The following is a 13,287-nucleotide window of genomic DNA, read 5'->3' on the forward strand; positions in this document are numbered from 1 at the left end:
AGCTGCAGAGAAGGCCTGCTAAGCACCGCGGTATATATAGTGCGGAATGAAGGCCGCGTGCCCCCATACGGGGCGCCTGGGGCCTGCATTTCCGGGCACTGTCCTGCGAGTCTGCACCAGGAGCTTCCGAAGGCTCTTGAGAAAGACCGCAGTGCCGGGCGATGGGCGCAGCCGGAATGCAGGGCGGGCGCGAGGCGGCCCTGCCTTGCCGCCTGCAAGAGGGAACGAAATGCCCATGATGTGTAGGCTACGTGCGGAGCTGAGCCCCGGGACCTTCCCGTGCACCACCTTATTTTCCCAACAACATAACACCGGGTGCTCACCAAAAATGAGATTCACGTGTGAACTTGGAGAGACGGTAATGTTTTCTCGTTCATCTGCATTTTCTAATTTTGTATTATATACGGGAAAACAAATACTACGGAAAATTTTTAATGAAAAATGCATTCTTGTCAAAGCAGCTGTCTTTCTCCCTGGGAGGAGGGGCGGCTGTGCTCCGAATTCAGGACCAGCTGAGCAGGACCCTCCGCGTCCCTAAATTACTGCAGCTCCGGGCAGCGGGCGCACCCGCCCCGGCCCCGCCCCGGCCCCGCCCCCAAACCACCACGCCCCAGCCCGACCACGCCCTCGGCCACGCCCACCGGCGCGGCCGCGGGCTCGAGTTCAGCGGTCCTGGGTGGGGACCGGGAGACGCGCCGGGGCTCCCGCCCTGGGGGAAACCGACAGAGCGGCGAGACCCCGTCGCCGCAGCACCAGCACAGCGGAGCTGTTGGCTGCCCACCCCGGGATGCCAGGTGCCCCCGTGATGCCCGCCGCCCGGCCGGCCGCGCTGACCCGGAAGCCGAGACCGAACGGCCACAGGGCGGCGCCCCAGCCGCGTCCGAATCGTCCGCCGTGGTTGAGGCGCCGCGGCTCCAGGCGGGTCCGGGGTGAGGCCCGCGGCGCCGCGCTCCCAGCACGCACCGCCCGCGCGCCGAGCGGGGCCACCTGGGCCGGAGGGTCTGCGCGGGGGGAAGCCGGGGCTCGCCTGCCCCGCTCCCGAGCCTCCTGCGCGCACGACAGGCAGACGGCCGCACAGGTGGGCGCGGGACCCGCCGCCTGCTCAGACCGGCCACCCCGACTGCGGACTCCGCGGCCCGTGGCGAAACTTCAGGACGTGAGGGAAGAGCGAGGCCCCCTCCTTGGGTGGACGTGTGGCCCTCCCGTTAACAGGTATTTACTTACTTTATTTTATCCTTCCAGAAGTTGTTCGCACATACCTTTTGGCACAAATGGGAGCATCCTGTGGCTATTTCTCACCTGGTCTTGTGGTTTTTTTCTCTGCATATAAAAATGTGTGTATATATTTATATGTATATGCGATATATCTGCATACAGATATAGATATTGGAGTTAATGTATATATATATATTGGAGATCGCTTCATATCTGTACATGTAGATCTCCATTTCTTTAAAGAGCGACACAAGATTCTATTCCAAATATGCATAATCATTCCCACTTTGTTGGGCATTTCTGACTTTACGAGTCTTTTTCTGCCGTAAACATCCCTGCATATATGTGTTTGTGCACATGAAAGTTACTACTGAATACGTTTCTAGATGTGGAACAGCTGGTCAAAAAATATACAAAGGGTGTGTATATTTTTATGATCCTAGATCATGTTTAATGCCCACCAAAGAAGTTCCATCAGTTTTACACTCATCAACGTTTTGTAAGAATGTCTACTTCCCTGCGCTTTTAAATACTCTCATTTTTTAACTTCATCAATCTGATAAGTGAGAAAGAGTGCTTATTTTCATTTGATTTCAGATATGAATGAGACCGTGCATCTTTTTATATGTTCCCATACCATTGCGTCACTACTGAAGTGCTATTTTATCTGGGCGAGTTAGCGATTTTGTACATGTATTTGGGAGCCAGCAGTCTCACTGAACTCTCTGTTTCTAGTAGCTGTTTTCAATTGATTCCTGGGGTTTTCCAGTCACATATATTTGGAAATAATCATAATTTAGTCTCTTCCTTTACAATGTTTATACCCTTATTTCTTTTCGTATTGGTTGATATTCTAGAAAAACTATCCAATTACCATGGTGAGAGTGCACATCCTGATGATCCTCACTTCTATCATGTTACTAGGTTTCCATTATTAAGAATAATGGCGGCTTTTGGCTTGAGATGTATTTTTGTTTTACTAATGAAATACCCGTATTGTTAAGAGTTTCCTCAATTTCTGTTTCATTAAACTCTTTAAAATCAAGAATGGTAATAAATGAAGTATGAGAAAATATAACCTAGTATTGAACCATCTTTAGTTCCTGAAATGATCCCCACTTGGTTGTATCTTTCTCTCAATGTGCTATTAAAGGAAATGTCTTTCTTTTAAGAGTTTCCACTTGCTATTACTCTATTAGGATTTTATATTTATCTTCAGTGAAGTTCATCTCTTTTGTTCTTTTCTCTGTGCTAATTTAAAACCCGTTCACACTGCTTTAAAGCAAAATGTGTAATTTTTGTGGTCGTCCTGTAATACAATTTAAGGAGTGTTTGGGGACTCTTTTTTCTTTCAAGTGTTATAGATGTCCAACCTTGAAAAAGACTGGCAGAGTCATAAGTGCCCAGCCATGGGGAGTGATCACAAAAACCTCGAATGGAGTGCTGTGGGCCCGGTAACTGTCTGAGCTTGGGGGCTCTTTGGCAAGCCTCTCACTTTATTCCATGATAATCCATCAAGTTGATCTAAATTTTCTGTCTGTAATATTATCGGTTTTGGAAATTTACATTTTCCTAGAAAGTAATCCAGTTTTTTCATATTTATTTTCACACAGACAATTAAAGCATCTTCTTAAAACTTAATTAAATTTCCTCTGTATCTACGATTAATTTTCCATTCTCATTTCTGATTCTGTATATTTTGCTGTCCCCTTTTTGTCTTGTGTATGTTAGCTAGTGATTTAGATAGTTCATCACGAGTATATCTTTATTCCCATTTATCTAGCTCCTGGATTTATGTTCTGTGTCCTATTTTCTGAGCCAGGAATTTTAGTTTTCATTTTCATAAATCCTTCCATTCCTTTTCCTTCTATTCACTTTTTTATTCTTTTTCCAATTTCTTGTAATACTTAACTTTCACCCCTTCAAGTTCAGTAATGTAAATCTCAGAGAACAGCCTCGGCTTTATCCTCCAAATCTCTGCTAGCTATTTAAATTCTAATTTTAATTAATGAGAAAAAACTAAAACGTCAGTCCCTCGGCATTAGGCACATTTTAATGATTCAAAAGCCGCATGCGGCTAGTGACTACATATTGGACACTGCAGACACAGAACATTTCCTTCTCTTAAGCACCAGTGCTGTAGAAGGTAACATGTAGTCATACTGGTTCAAACTCCTTCAGTTACAAGTGACAAACTCAGTTAAGTCCCCAAAGGGAAAGAAAACATCAGTTTGGAACCTCTGCAGCCCAGAGACCCTGATGTCAGGACAGCTGGTCGGGGACCTCGCTGTCTCCATCTCTTGGTTTGTCTTGGCTTCCTCGAACTGTTTCACCAGGCTCTCCGCCCCTCCCTCCTGCACCTCTCCTTCTCTCCTTTTGGCTTTTCTCCGTTCAGCTTAGCAACGTTGCATAGCATTTAAAACCTCTAGCTACAAACCAGACCTCCTGAGTATGAATCCTTGTTCCACCACAAATGGAAACGATCTGTTACTTAACTTCTGAATGTCTCAATCTCCTCATTTCTGAAATGAGGATGTAATGAAGCCTAGCTCACAGACTTGTCCCTGACACACTCAGTGTGGTGGTGGAAGAACAATGGTGGAAGACACAGCATGTAGAGCACCCAGAACAGTGCCTGGCACTTAGCAAATGCCCCATAAACACGAGCTGTTCCACGGTGGAGCATCTCTGTCCATGACGTGGGCTATTCAGCCACTGGCAGCTGCAGGCTCACGTCATCCAAGCCTAATAGAAGAGAGACAGGCTTCTCCATTCACTGAAAAATCTCGGCTACGGCTCCGGGAGATACCAAATCAGGTCAAAGGCACATCTTTAAAATAGTCACTGTGGTGGGGCATGGTTACAGGCCAGGGTCATGGGCCCCAATTCTGTGACCAAAATAACATTAGTCACCATGATGAACAACCCCAGAAAAACAACAGAGGTCGAGCAGGGATAGTTTTCCAAGAAAAAATTGTTTACTTTTATCAGAGGAAGAATGTGGGAAATTGTGCTAATAGAACTGATAGCAGGCAGAGTCCACTACATATCCCCTCTTGAATACCCCACATGTGCTCACAAACTTGCACACACACACACACACACACATTCATTCCCATGCATGTGATTTTGTAAATGCCCATCTAACATGATGCAGCTATCACACATTCAAATACACATAAACACTCATGCATTTCTCCCAGTTAGACCCGGAGGTGCCTCCTGAGGTTCACACAACCTATGATACATTTAAACATACCTTACACACTCAGTGTGGTGGTGGAAGAACAGTGGTGCATCCACACACACACACACACATAAACACCTTTGAGAAAATAGAAGAGGGTAAACAATATAGTCTCTAATCAATAGTGTAAGCCCCATCTGCCACAAGGATTACAAAGGTCCCACTATCTGGCCATGGGGTGAACCACTTGGTCTGTCACTATGGTGGCTCCAAATTTTGCAAACTGAGAAAATCTCCCTTTTCCGTCATTCCCCTGACTGTGCTTAGAGGGGTGGAGGAAGGAGCCCCCACCCCTTCTGAAGGATGTAATAGCCCCAAGAAGCCCATTTTCTTTGGAATAACTAAGGGTCCTGGGAGTTTCCTTTGGATGTGAGCCATCACACACCTGCTCTGCCATTGTGGAGGTGTTAGGTCACACACACCCCTTTAAAATCCTGATCTTCTACCAGAAAAAGTTGTTCTCTGGTGTCTCCTCTGAGCTAGAAATCACACAATAGAAATCCTACCAAGTATAGTCTTTGACTCTGAACCCCTCTATTGTCATTTCTGTCACTTAAAAATAATCTTTCCGGAAAATTTGGACTAAACTGACTTTTGGCAAGTAGACTTGGTGCATTCTCATGTTGAAATCCAAATTTCTTCTGAAATTTTGAAAGAACAACTTGATCTAAGTACACTTGAAAATAGCACAATGAAAACATTTCCTAAGATATTCAAACCTCAGCTCCTTCCTAATCACAAGCAAGTGGAAAAACCCACCCATCCTCAAGCAGTTTGATGAGGAATAGAGACCCACACTTTGTGTATTATAAGACAACTGAGAGGCAGAATCATAATCATTTTGTCAGCCATTTGGAGCTAAACTTAGCTAGCGTTCTGTTCAAAAGCCAAATAAAATGTCAACATATCAAACTTTAAGGATGCTGTCTCTAAAACTGGAGTTGAAACTTAATTCCTGTCTATAAGAGACCAGTTTCCCCCAACTGCCCTTTCTCATATATGGTATCTGTGTAGAACAAGTAAATTCTTATACTTAAATTAACCATGCTTCTGTTGGCTGGATGTACTGTCACTGGACAGAGCAGCCTGGCAGTTATCCAGTTCTTTTGATCAGCACCAGCCGCTGTATCAGTCAGGGTTCCTGGCTGCAAGCAGCAGAGACTGTGTCTAGCTGATCAGGCAGCAAAGGGTTCATTAAAGGTAGTGCATTGCTCCCTGGACTGTTGAGAAATCAGAGACCTGAGTCTAAGATTCCTAGATCGACAGCCAAAACTGCACACAGAGCTGCCCCGTGGATGAAGCTCCTTCACTGTTGACCCACTGGTGCCACCCCACCCCGTGGTCATTCTGCCCCAAAACTCAGGTGCCTCAGCAACACCCACATCAGCACAGAGCTTTGCCCTCACCTTTGTTCGCCTTCAGATTAAAACCTCGAGCAGGTGAGTCTGGCTTGGAGAGATGAGGTCATGTGCCTGCATCCAAGATACCAAGCAAGCTGGGATGTTTCCAAGGTTCTCCTACGGGAAGACATGGGACTTGTAAGGCGGGACAGCCTCTAAATGTAGCAACATGATTCAAACGTTTCTCAGCATATGTAAAATATGGTCAGTGCCTACAATCTTCCAGCTACATGTTTCAGCCAAGTAATCCACACCTGGAAATTTAAATTAGATCACTCCCAAAATTTCATGTTTTGGGGAGTTATGGAGATCAACTCCCAGAAGCCTTCAGACTATCTCATGGAGAAACAAAATGGGGCCAAGAAATCTATCCACCTTCTTCTCCCAAATTTTATTAGGTTGTCTTCAAATAAACATGGTGGAGAGAACTTCGTGACCCTCTGCTCCCTTGAGACACCTCCTAGAGGCAGAGAATGGGGGGCTTTTCTTGGCCTTCTGGCCCCTGTTCACATGTGGCTCACCCGGATGGCTGTTCTGTGATTGGCACCTGACTCAGGGCCTGCCACTTCCAGTCAGGCAGGGTCTCTTGGGGTTGCTTTCTCTGTGCCTTTTTTTCCCTTCCGAAAATCAAGAGCTGCAGTTAAATCTCGGTTTTGATTCTTGAGCTCATTTGATGAACTGATTTTTCTTGATCACTTGGACTGATCTTCCAATACCTTCACCAAGATGGCCACAGATGGCAGACGAAGACTTTTCTAGAGTCTCTCACTGGCCGTCACCGTCACTATGAAGCTGCCTTCTATCCCACTCCACCCCTGACTGCCGGCACCCCCCAGCCCTCCCCTGGATGTGTATGTTGACCTGTGGTTGATAATTGGGAGCATTTGTCAATCGTCCTACAGAGAGAGGATTGAATATGAGATCTTAATTTCATAGGCTGCTCTTTGAGAAAGAGTGGGTCTTCATTTGCATGCCCTGATCCTTGAAGACTCTTCTGGAGCGTTCTGATCCAGATTTGATAAGTAGGTTGAAAGAGAACAGACCAGACTGAGTCCCACCTCCCCCTACCTCAGTATCACAGACGCAAGACAGTCGGATGAACTAAGTCAATTTGATAATGCCTATTGGTGGCCTGGACCACACAAACCTATTTTTTTTTCTGTCCCTAAATTAAGTTTTAAACACACAGTTAATAAAAGCAGCCATCTCCTGCTTTTCCTCTTCGCCCCTCTGTTTTTAGCTCACCTGGCATTTACCTCCATGTCCCAGAGTAATAGGCCTCCGCCACTACTTCTTGGTTTGGTTTGCTGCTCCGCTGAGTCTCTGCTGGATCCGAAGAGGGCGTGGCTGCCCCGGATCCCTCTGTTCCCTCCACACCTGCCCGGCGCCCTGATAAAAATCACAGCGCTGTCAGAGCCCCTCTTTCACTTGCTTTTGTAAACGTGGGCAATAAACTAGCGCTGCGTTTCCTGTTCCATCAAATACTTTCCCCTTCCCGAGATGAGGAGCGCAGGAGCCCCTGCTCCCCTCCGGCTGTTCGCTCTTCCTTCCAGATTCCCATTTCCTGCCTCTGCGCGTTTACCTTCGCACTGTAAGGCCCACGGCGTGGGCATTCTGTGCTCAACGGCAGCCGAGCCGCGCTTGCCCCTCTGTGGGGCGTGACTGATGCTGAGACCCTGTAAGCGGTGTGCCAGCCCGCGGTGCTGGGCAGGACGCTCACCCGTCAGGCGGGTTCCCGCTCCTTCTCTCTCTGCTGTTTCCTCGCCCTGACGTTCATCACTGCGCTCTATTTTCTGTTATCAGTAGTCCCACATTGAGTCCCTTTTGTCCCCAGGACCTCGTCCCCAGGCCTCTGCGCATCATGCCGGGTGGCTCTTCTTCACTGACTTTCTGGGTTGAGGCCTCGGTTTCCTGAATCTTCGCTGTCCTTGCTTTACCCCTTCACTTTGCTGCTGTTGTTCTCAGGCGGCTCCCTGAAAACACGTTCCCTCTGTCGGAGCCCCTGCATGCCAGAAAGTGTCTCATCCCTCCCTGCCGATTTCAGTTTGGCCGGGTATAGAATTCTAGGTTAAATTTTTGTCCCTCCACCGGAACAGGAAATCACAGCAGCCTGAACGCAGAGGCAGATAGGAGACTCCAGTGGTCTTCAACTAAGGTCTTCAACCTTGAAAAGATTCCCCCAAAATGTTAATTTTCATTAAAATGTCATTTGTGATGACACAAGGTAGGCTTACTATTTTTAAATGGATTAATACATTTTAAAATATCTTTTAAAATAATAGCTCTCCCTCTAAACTTAGAAGGCATTACTTTATTGGATGCCACAGTGCAGAGGGCAAGACCACCACTTATCTAGCTCCGTCCCCTGAAGTGACCTGTGTTGTCTCTGCCCTCTTGGTGCCCAGTGAGCCCTGCTGACCAGAAGATTCATGCCCTCTGCTCATGAAAACATTCCTCTCTCTCTCTCTCTCTCTCTCTCTCTCTCTCTCTTTTATCATTTCCTTCTCTGTTTCCCTTGTTCCAGGCTTTTGGAATTCCATTATTCGGCAGTTATTGACTCTCCTCCATTGATGGTCTCATCTTTCCCTTCTACTCATCTTACTCAACTTCCTTAAGTATTTTTTCAAATCTTCTTTTGAACTCCCCTTCGGCACCATCTTCTTAAATTCTAAGGGCTTCCCTTTCCCCAGGCATTACTTTCCCTGGCTTCCTGTTCTTGGCTAATAAACATGCCTTCTAGAATCTCTCGGTACTGGGTGGAGGGGTGTTGTTTCTTATATCCCCCTTCGTTCCCCAAAGTTGCTCTGTTTTTTCAGGGTCACTGTGTCTGTCTGTTTGGTCTCTCTGATGCTGGAGGAATTCTTCAAATGTGTGGAGATCTTTTATTTCCCTTCATATGTAAAAAGGAAATAATAGGAAAGCTGAGAGTTCTGTGCATGCAGGTGGCCTTGTTGGCTGAGGGTGGCAAGTGGAGACCAGTTGGTGATCGGCGAGGGGACTCCTACATAACAGATGGGGTGTTCCTGGCCCAGGACCGCTCAGTCTCTTGGGAGACAGCCTCCAGTGTAGTTCTTTTCCGCTCACGGACAGACTCCCGGATGTGTGTACAGTCCGGAGGCCAGGACATGGAAGGTCAATTTGAGTAAATACAGATGTTTGCCCCCCAAAGCCTAGCTTCTCTGTGTCATGCCCCTCCCCTCCACCTCCAGAAGGAGGTCTCACGGGAGGTGGCTCTCTGACAGATGGTCATCTCTTCACATGGACCCTCTGCTCCATTAAAAACCCAGTCTCTGCTTAAAGTAGCTTCTGTTGACAGTAAAATGACTTTTATCAAAAGAGAAAATAGATGCCATCTACTGCCTCTCTGCGTCATTCTCTTCCCTTCATCCCCTCCTCCCCACCCTCCTCCTCATTCCTGCTCCCTCCTCCAAGCCTCAAGCTGGCCAGGAGCGCCCACTGGCATCCACTTCCCACTTTCCTGGGCCTTCAGAGACCATGAAAAATAACGAACTCCAACTACTGCGGATCGTGGCGCTTGTGTGTTTGTGATCCATCAGGTAGCCTCATTTAGCATTGCGACAACCTCACAGTCACCCGAACCAAGGACCTTATCACACATCGGGTATGCTTCTGACATGGTCTGGAAAGACAAGGCATTTCTCAGAAGGAAAACTAGTTCGGCAAATGCGAATACTTTAAATCCCCCTGCAGTGTCACAGCTTTTGCTTTCTGATGTGAGCTTCTGGCGGCTCACTTCTGCTTGGGGCGAGTTTGGAATGTGGTCCTTGGCGCTGAGAACACCTCAGCCCTTCTCTTGGCCCTCAGGCGGCCGGGACATCAGCCCAGGGCCTTACTCCTGCAGCCGAATGTGCTGCGCCAAGGAGCTCCCCGAGGCCTGGCTCCTGGCCGGAGCGGCTGTCCCGCGTGCCCTGTGATCTGTGCCCTCACGGCCAGTCACCCTTGAATTCCAGCAGAGTGGATTGGAGCCCTGCCCCCTGCAGCCCTTCTCTGCCGTTTGACGCCCCGGGAGCGGGCGTGGCTGGGCCCACAGCAGCGCCAGGGATGAAGGCCTCGTTGCTTGAGTTCCTGGTTCCCTCCTGGAGTTCTGGGAACCCCCCTAATGCTACAGCTTTTCTCATTTCCCAAGAGGAGGAAAGATGTTCCCCCCAGGAGACGCTTGAAAAGTGGGAAACTTGGGAAACCTGGAACATGAGGCTCTGTCAGAGTAGAGTTTTTTTCCCAAAGATTTAAGAGAGCCCTATTCAGTGTTCATGAAATTCAGAGTGGACCAGCAGGTCAGGGTGAAAAGGCTCCATCTGAAATGTATGAGGGGCTTGGAGGCCAGGCTGGAAGCTGGGCCGGGAACACAGGGGACCCCTCGAAAGCTCCGGGAAGATTGTGCGGGGTCGGCCGAGGACACAGGTGGAGAGGGGTGTGCGCGTCTCCTGCTGGGGCCCGTGTGCCCTGGGCCCTGCTCCGGGTAGACAAGGTCGCTGCTCTTAGGGACCTTGTATCCCGATAGGAGAGATGAAGGAAAGAGGGAAGGAGAATGTCCGCTGCTGATAAAAGCCATGTGATGAATCAAAACAGGCACCCACGGCGATGGGACCCCAGCCACCGCGGAGCCTCCGTCCTGCACGGGCAGGCAAGGCCTCTTTGAGAAGGCAGTCCCGACAACAAGGGGGTGGCCGTGCCAACTCCACGCCTTCCAGATGCCCGCAGGCGGGGGCAGGCACCCCGCGATATGCATGCTGTCACCACATTCCAGAGGAAGAGACAAGACACGGGGGGTTTGACACGACGCATCTGCGGTCACCCAGCTAGTAAAGACCAAATGGACCCTGGGCTTCCTCTGCCTGCTGAGCAGCTCCGTGCCCACAGGAGACACGACAGGGAGGCAACCGCCCGGATAGTCGAGTTTCCTGTCTGGACTTATGCCCCAGTCTCGCCAGGCAGCCGCAGCAGGTGTCACAGGTAAATGAACACAGGTCTGAAGAATCTCTTCAAGGGACACGGACCTTAGGCCTGATGACAGAGAGACGGCTCTGAGGTGTGGTCCACACTGGTGGCGAGGTGGAAGGTGCCCTGGGGTTGTGACAGACCCCTCCAGGCACCCAAGGTTAGGGATTGCGATGTGCTGTCAAATTCGTGTTTCAGGAGTAGGTAGAGACTGAAGGACCAGGGGATTCTTTTGTTTTCCTGCAAAAGCAAAGAAGAGGACCCCCTGCAGCCTTATCTGATCGGGAGCGCAGCACCCATAGAGGCCGAGTAGGGGAAGCCGCGCCTTGTGCTGCAGGACAAGTGAAGGGACAGCCAGACACTTTCCTTCTCCAGGGTGCTGGCGCCTTCTTCCAGAGCTTTATTTATTTATTTATTTATTTTGGTATTACTAATATAAAATCACACAAGCAACATTATGGTTACTAGATTCCCCCCATTATCAAGTCCCCACCACATACCCCATTACAGTCACTGTCCATCAGCGTAGTAAGATGCTATAGAGTCACTACTCCTCTGTAGTGTACTGCCCTCCCTGTACCCCCCCAAATTATATCTGCTAATCATAATGCCCCTTACTCCTCTTATCCCTCCCTTCCCACCCATCCCCCCAGTCCCTTTCCCTTGGTAACTTGGTTAGTCCATTTTGGGTTCTGTGAGTGAGTCTGCTGCTGTCCTGTTCCTTCAGTTTTGGCTTGGTTCTTATGTTCCACAGATGAGTGAAATCATTTGGCACTTGTCTTTCTCTGCCTGGCTTATTTCACTGCGCATATTACCCTCTAGCTCCATCCATGTTGTTGCAGATGATAGGATTTGTTTTCTTCTTATGGCTGAATGATATTCTGTTGTGTATATGTACCACATCTTTATCCATTCATCTACTGATGGACACTTAGGTTGCTTCCATGTCTTGGCTATTGTAAATAGTGCTGCAATAAACATAGGGGTGCCCCTCCAGGGCTTTTAACAAAACCCCACAATGAGATCCCCCACAGATGCTGTTTTAAAATGCTTGGTTCTGGTGGGCACTGGGGACATAGATCAAAAACGAATCTCCTCCCGACCCAGAAGACCTCTCCGCAACGGTCGAAGAGAAAGAAAACAATTTTATTATTGAATAAGCACCAAACCGGAGTGTGATGTGCATCTGGGCCAGCTTGCAGAGAGACTGACGGCAGAGGCAGGGCGTAGCCTCACCCTCACAGAGCTGCCAACTCGGCCGACACGCACATGCTCTCTGGGGGGCTGCCGCGCGTCCTCTGGTGAGAAGGCTGTCACCCATATGCCGTCTTACATCCACCTGGTAGTTGGGGTGACCACCAGCATTAGCTATTGGCTTTACCCACAGGAAAAGAGCCTTCCCACGTGTTTGACAGGAGGCAGTCGTGCAACTTGGCAGTGCCCACTCTCCCACAGAAAATGAGAGACGCCATCTGCCCCCGTGGTGATATTAAGAGATGCTCCGGGGTCCTTGAGAAAGACATGGCTGGACCTTAAAGCTGGCAAGAGGCTCATTTAGATTTTCAAAAGGATTTGCGTACATTTCAAAGAGAGATGATTTACAGTTTCAAATCGTCTAAAATAAATGCTCTTAGAAAGGGGAAGGGGTAAATCTCTTGTTGCCTCTTGTTTTTAATTTCTATTTGCCCATATGTGGGCATGAAGCCACTACTGGTGAAACCTTGTTTTCAAATGGCTCTTTTAAACAGTAAATTAAAAAATGCTTCTAAGGGGGAAACAGTAACGTTCCTTACAGAAGAGTCTGGAGTGGAAGCTGACACTCTTGGGGAAGTAAGGCCACTTTATGCAAAATGGTTTTGCACATTTTTAAGTAGCTCCAAAAGTCACAATTGTGCAATCATGGCAGTTGCTATGGCAGCAAAGTTATTCTAATCCACTTGGCGGTGAATCGTCTGGGGCTGCTGGGTGAGGGCACCGTGCTCTGCGAGTGGAGGTGTCAGGCTTCGCATCACCTTTGGGGCAGGGACAGGCTGAGGGGCCCGCGTGGAGATCAGGTGCAGAAGCAGGGCACACACACCAGGTCTGAGCACCCATGGGCCAGAGATCAGAGGTGCGGGACGTTAGGTGCACTGGGGCCCCTCGTACTGGCGCAGCCAACACGGTCTCCGCATGTGGTCCAGAAACTGAGGGACCTGCACGCCATCTCCCCGACCGCCAGCAGCGCAGCAGGGCGCGGTGGAGCCCTCCCAAAGTAAAAGTGACACGCCCGAGGCCATAGGGTTGGTGGCAGTGTCCGCAGCAGAGTCCAGGCTGTCAGCCTCCAAGTGGGAGGACTTAGCACCCACAGGACAGGAAAATCAGAGAAGTGTGTCTCGGGCAGCAGGGAGCGGCTGGCCTCCGAGCTCAAGGAGCAGATAGTCGGTGTCCTGGGTAGGCTCGCCTTCTGGGGGAGCGCAGCAAAGTGGA

At 49.1% G+C, this 13,287-nt stretch overlaps 1 protein-coding gene across 3 annotated transcripts in view; it reads left to right on the forward strand.

Moving 5' to 3' along the window:
* The first annotated feature begins 651 nt into the window (after nt 1–651).
* Nucleotides 652–13,287, forward strand: part of RASGRF1 (Ras protein specific guanine nucleotide releasing factor 1) — a 123,907-nt gene continuing 111,271 nt past the window's right edge. For all 3 annotated transcript variants that reach the window (XM_057494882.1, XM_057494883.1, XM_057494884.1), the window contains exon 1: nt 652–1,212. The gene's annotated coding sequence lies outside the window, so the exon portion shown is untranslated. The remainder of the gene's footprint in view (nt 1,213–13,287) is intronic.

Source organism: Manis pentadactyla, chromosome 18 (assembly GCF_030020395.1).
Source record: "Manis pentadactyla isolate mManPen7 chromosome 18, mManPen7.hap1, whole genome shotgun sequence".
NCBI classification, from domain to species: Eukaryota; Metazoa; Chordata; class Mammalia; order Pholidota; family Manidae; genus Manis; species Manis pentadactyla.